A 6,000-nucleotide genomic window follows, 5' to 3' on the forward strand; every position below is an offset into this window, starting at 1 on the left:
GCACGACGACGACTACCTATTTGGACGTGAAAAACCTAACCATGCCCGGGCCGAAGGCAGCAGACGGGCTCCATCAGAGCTACGCCGCGATGCGGCCCGATATAGAGGCGCCGCACACCCTCTCTGCTTCACAGATGAAGTACTGGATCATGAATCCCCGACGGGTTTAAGCCCGTCAATATCGAATAATACGACGGCAGAACCGATCATGCAGTATGGATCGAGGATTTTATTCTCCATATCCATATGGCTCGAGGAGATGACCTCCATGCCATTAAATACCTCCCACTAAAGCTTAAAGGGCCAGCTTGGCAATGGCTTAATAGCATGCCTGAAAATTCTATCGGCAGCTGGGAGGACTTGGAAGAAGCCTTCCTGGACAACTTCCAAGGAACTTATGTCCGGCCACCAGATGCCGATGACTTAAGCCACATAGTTCAACAACCTGGAGAATCAGCAAGAAAATTCTGGACTAGGTTCCTAACCAAAAAGAACCAGATCGTTGACTGTCCGGATGCCGAAGCCCTAGCGGCCTTCAAGCATAGCATCCGTGACGAATGGCTCGCCCGCCACCTCGGCCAAGAAAAGCCGAGGTCCATGGCAGCCCTCACGGCACTCATGACCCACTTCTGCGCGGGAGAGGATAGTTGGCTGGCTCATAGTACAAACACAGCCAACGAAACGGGCCCCTTCGAGGCCAAAAACAGCACCGGCAAGCTCCAGCGCAACAGACATAAATGCCGAAGCAATGGCGATAACACCGATGACACTACAGTTCATGCCAGATTCAGTGGCTCCAAGTCCGGCCAGCGAAAGAAGCCCTACAAAAGGAGCAGTGGAGGACCATCCAGCTTGGACCGCATACTCGATCATCCTTGCCAGATACATGGCACCCTAGACAAACCGGCCAACCATACTAATAGAGATTGCCGGATCTTTAAACAAGCCAGCAAGGATAATAGCGGAAACAAGGAAGGGGAATCACAGAGCGAGGACGATGACGAGGAGCCCCGACAGCCGAACACTGGGGGGCAAAAGAAATTTCCCCCTCAAGTCAAAACAGTGAACATGATATACGCTACACACGTTCCCAAAAGGGAGCGCAAGCGCGCACTCAGGGACGTCTATGCGGTAGAGCCAGTCGCCCCAAAATTCAATCTGTGGTCATCATTCCCGATCACCTTCGACCACCGAGACCATCCAACTAGCATCCGGCATGGTGGTTCAGCCGCACTGGTCCTCGACCCAATCATCGATGGATTTCACCTGACACGAGTCCTAATGCACGGTGGAAGCAGCCTCAACCTGATCTATCAGGATACAGTACGTAAAATGAGCATTGACCCCTCGCGAGGGAAGCCCATGAAGACTACCTTTAAAGGAGTCATACCAGGCGTAGAGGCCCGTTGTATGGGCTCAATAACGCTGGAGGTAGTATTCGGTTCCCCGGATAACTTCCGAAGCGAAGAACTAATCTTGGATATCGTCCCATTTCGTAGCGGCTATCACGCACTGCTTGGACGAACCGCATTCGCTAGATTCAACGTGGTGCCACATTACGCTTATCTCAAGCTCAAGATGCCCGGTCCATGTGGCGTCATTACAGTAAATGGAAACACGGAACGCTCCGTCCGTACAGAGGAGCACACCGCCGCCCTAGCAGCAGAAGTATAGAGCGGCCTTCTCAAGCAGCACTATAATCTGGCTGCCGAGCCCCTGGACATCATTAAGAGGGTCTGGACTACACTACAACAGGACAGCTCGTCTCGTCACGAGCTGAATTAGCAATTTGGCCTCCGTCCCAGCCCCGATGAGGCAATGGCATTAATACCGCGCGTACATAAACTACGCACTCAAAACCCACGGGTATTAACGGAGGCATAACTCATTCGCGATCCACAAGCACGGCTTGACCGACCCTGGGATTCGCACGCTTTTACTTTTTTTACAGGTTTTCTTCTCTTTTCGAGGTCTATACGGACAACCCGCTTGCAGAACACACCAAGGAGGCAAGGAGCTCTGGCTTACAAGGGAATCCCCAGGTGGTCTCTACTAAACGATTGCCATACTTGCTTTTCATACCCGCATGTAGCTCGCCCTTGGTTGCGGCATGTTAAATAGCCTTACTTGCTTATTGCATTACTTGTACAAAGTACGCCTCGACGTACTAGTTACATCACAATGGTGAATACACGGTAGCGTCAGCTTATTATTTCATTTTCACGTTTCCTCACCTCGGTATTAATCACTTATTGCACACGTACACCATGGTACGTATTACTACGACAGGAGCTTCATTACACCCAACACTACGGCAATAAAAAGTCCGAACACTTTTATAGTATAGTTTGGCACCCCGAACTTATAGCATTATATGCATCGGCACCGAATCATGTCTTTGGTCAATAGTTGGGTTGCCCAGCTCCTGTGCTTACTACCTTACGTTCTACTATATCGGCTAGGGTAGTAAAGGGAGAACTACTGCGATTGTGTCCCGGTTCTTCCGGACGAGCACCTCAGTAGAGAAAGCCAGAAACTGACTGTCATGATGCGGCGATAGCCGGTCAGCTGTTCGAGAGGTTCCAAATCGTTAGAGATTTTTTCCGCTTCTTGCGAAGAATCGGTTCCTCCGATTAGGCGTATAGCGCCCCTAGTTCGGTCTTCCGAATACCAGGGGCTTCGCCAACTTTCTTAATTGTCAAACTCCTATGGCTAAGTGAGGGCGGTAAAGGCCGCATAGTCTGACTGCCTTGTTCGTTGCGCTAAACACCTCATTTAAGGACCAGAATGTGGAGTAAAGAGTGTTTAGATTTATCCCGAACACCCCCGTACTATCTACGTGGGGGCAGAAGCCGACGACTGGTCAACCCTCAGATTTAATAAACGGCCGCACAGGAGGTAAAATTTAAATCATAAGCATTATACTACATAACCTCATTGCTCCATATTACAGGGCAAGGTAATACACATGTTCTCATGAGAATATGATATCCTTCGAACATTGCTCCGCCACAAGGCGGGACCCCTCCAGGACACCATCAAAATAGAGCTCGGGCCGATGATGCTCCTTGCCCTCCGGCGGCCCCTCGGTCATTAGCTTCTTGGCATCCAGCTTTGCCCAATGCATCTTGACGAGGGCAAAGGCCATACGCGCACCTTCAATACAGACCGATCGCTTCACGGCTTCGAGCAGCGGACAGGCACTCACAAGCCGCTGCACAATTCTGAAGGTATAGGATCGGCAGGCCACAGCTGGACTATCAGGTCCTTCATGGCTAGCTCTGCCAACCTGTGCAGCTCGACCAACTGCTTTAGCTGGTCACTGAAGGGCACCGGATGTTCGGATCCCAGATATTGGGACCAGAATAGCTTCTCCGTAGACATCCCTTCTTCGGCTCTATAATGCTCGGCAGCATCTGATACACTATGCGGCACATGTGTAAACGCCCCTGGAAAATCCAAATTCAGGATAAGTACAAGGAACGTTTCTTCTACATACTTGCTATGCATGATGAAAGACTTACCCGCCGTAATCTTCTTGGCCGCCTGAATTTCCTGGAGGGTGCTCTGGGCTTCGGCTCGTGCATCATGCACGCTCTGGCGGGCCTTTGCCAATTCGGACTCTTGCACCTTTCAATCGCGCTCCAAGGACTCAAATCTCTCTATCGCGCCCTGGAGCTGTTGCTGCGCCTCGCCAACCCGGGCCTCGTGCTTCTCGCGCGAGGCGCGTTCCTTGGCCGCTTTGTCCTCAGCCTCGGCTAGCGCCTTCTTAAGGGCTGCCACCTCGGTCGTGGCCCCTAATAAAGGTTATGACATTTTAGTCCGGTCAGACTATTCATTTTTTCGAAATGTACCCACAGGTTACTGCATACCTTGGCTATCCTCCAGCTGCTTCTTCACGAGGCCGAGCTCCTCCTCGGCCCGCTCAGTTTCTGCTTCAGTCAGGAGACCTCCGCAGCATGAGCAGTGGCAGCCTGCAGCGATACCTGCTTATTCACATAGACAACTCATGTTAGACTCCTGCGATATTTATTCTTGATGCTCTGTTCGGCTTTTCCTCCCGAACACCAAAGAGAGCATCAGGGGCTACTGTCTATGCTGTGATATTTTTCTTACAATCACATTACTTACCTCAAAGCCCGTTAGAAGGCTAGTGCAGGCTTCGGTCAGTCCGCTTTTGATGAACTGAACCTTCTCTATTACCGTGTCCATAAGGACACGATGTTCATCCATGATAGAGGCGCCTCGTAGCGCCTCCAGCAGATTATCCGGTGCCTCTGGTTGGACAGAGGTCACCGGTGGAACAGGCACATTCCATCCTTGTGGGGAATGCCGTTCGCTGGACCCTGGAGCCGTGTAGATCTCCGGAATGGTATCCGGCTGAGGTCCGAAGGACTCGGGCCCCGTCACCAGTCCCCATGGGGACTTTTTCCCCCATATGTCCGGCGGACGAGGAGTCATCCTGGGGCGTCACCCCGATGATCTCCGGAATCTCCCCCCGTCCTGGGAAAGTCTTTTGGGACGCCACCTCGTCATCACCCTTGGGTGAGACGGAATGAGCAGGTGGCGGAGACATCCTAGCCATCTGTCGAGGATCGCGGGGAGCCATCGCGTGCCGGACTGCAGTGACAAAGTTTACAATATGTCAATATTACAAACCAGGAAGGCTAGACGTTTGCGGATTCTGGTACTTACGAAGCGGCCCGAGGCTTGGTCCGGCAAGGTCGCTCCGGACTGCTGTCAACATCCCACGCGGAGTTATCCGCGAGGGAGCCTTTAACCCTCTTAGGCGCTTTCGCTTCTGGACTCGTGGGGGCCGCTCTTTTCTTCTTCCCCACCTCAGGTGGGGAGTCATCTTCTTCCTCCTCTTCATCGTCGTCGCTGTCGGTGTCAAAACCGGCGGATCTCGGGTAGGGGGTCCCGAACTGTGCGTCTAGGATCGATGGTAACAGGAGACGGGGGACATGATGTTTACCCAGGTTCGGGCCCTCTCTATGGAGGTAATACCCTACTTCCTGCTTGATTGATCTTGATGAACATGAGTATTACAAGAGTTGATCTACCACGAGATCGTAATGGCTAAACCCTAGAAGTCTAGCCTAGATGAATATGGTAATGAATGTCCCCTATCCGGACTATGCTCTCCGGTTTATATAGGCACCAGAGAGATCTAGGGTTACATGGAGTCGGTTACATAAGAAGGAATCTTCACAGCTGGTCGCCTAACTTGTCTTCCACGCCAAGGAAAGTCCAATCCGGACACAGGTATAGTCTTTGGCCTTTGTATCTTCATAGCCCATCAGTCCGGCCCAATGAATAACAGGCCGGACGCCCGAGGATCCCTTAGTCCAGGACTCCCTGAGTAGCCCCTGAACCTGGCTTCAATGACAAGGAGTCTGACGCGCAGATTGTCTTCGGCATTGCAAGGCGGGTTCCCTCCTTCCGAACTAAGGAATAGTCTTTGGATGTAGTAGATATATCCGGACCTGTGTATATAATTGTAGAAAATAGAATATTCCATGAGTCTAATTTGTTGATAACTGTTTATGACATTGCATCACGCCTGCCCGGTTACTATTTCCAACCGTTGGCTGGCACGTCGCCCCACGTCTCGGGACGCGGTTTTACTGGCACGTCTCGCCAAGGCAGAGATCGTGTTCTCTTATTCACGGGATTTTCATTAATGCAGGCATGGGTAACCCAACCGTCCCCTGGGTACAACTCTCTGGAGATAGGTAAGTTTCGAGACCCAGGTGGATACGCTTAGTATTTGGGGTCTTTATATAGGGTCCCAGACTCGTCTTCTTCCTTTGCGCTTGCTTCTTCCTCAACCCTAGACACCCCAAGTTCCAACCCTCGGGTTCCCATCGCCACCAGCCCTAATCATGTCCGGATCCAGCCGTCAAGGCCGGTGGGTGGCTTCTTCTATCACAGAGGAGGATATTGCGAAGCTCCGCGCAGCGAGGTATCTGACCCCGGAAATCCTTCATCGGCTTCCTG

The sequence above is a fragment of the Triticum aestivum genome, chromosome 2D (assembly GCF_018294505.1).
Source record: "Triticum aestivum cultivar Chinese Spring chromosome 2D, IWGSC CS RefSeq v2.1, whole genome shotgun sequence".
In the NCBI taxonomy this organism is placed as follows: domain Eukaryota; kingdom Viridiplantae; phylum Streptophyta; class Magnoliopsida; order Poales; family Poaceae; genus Triticum; species Triticum aestivum.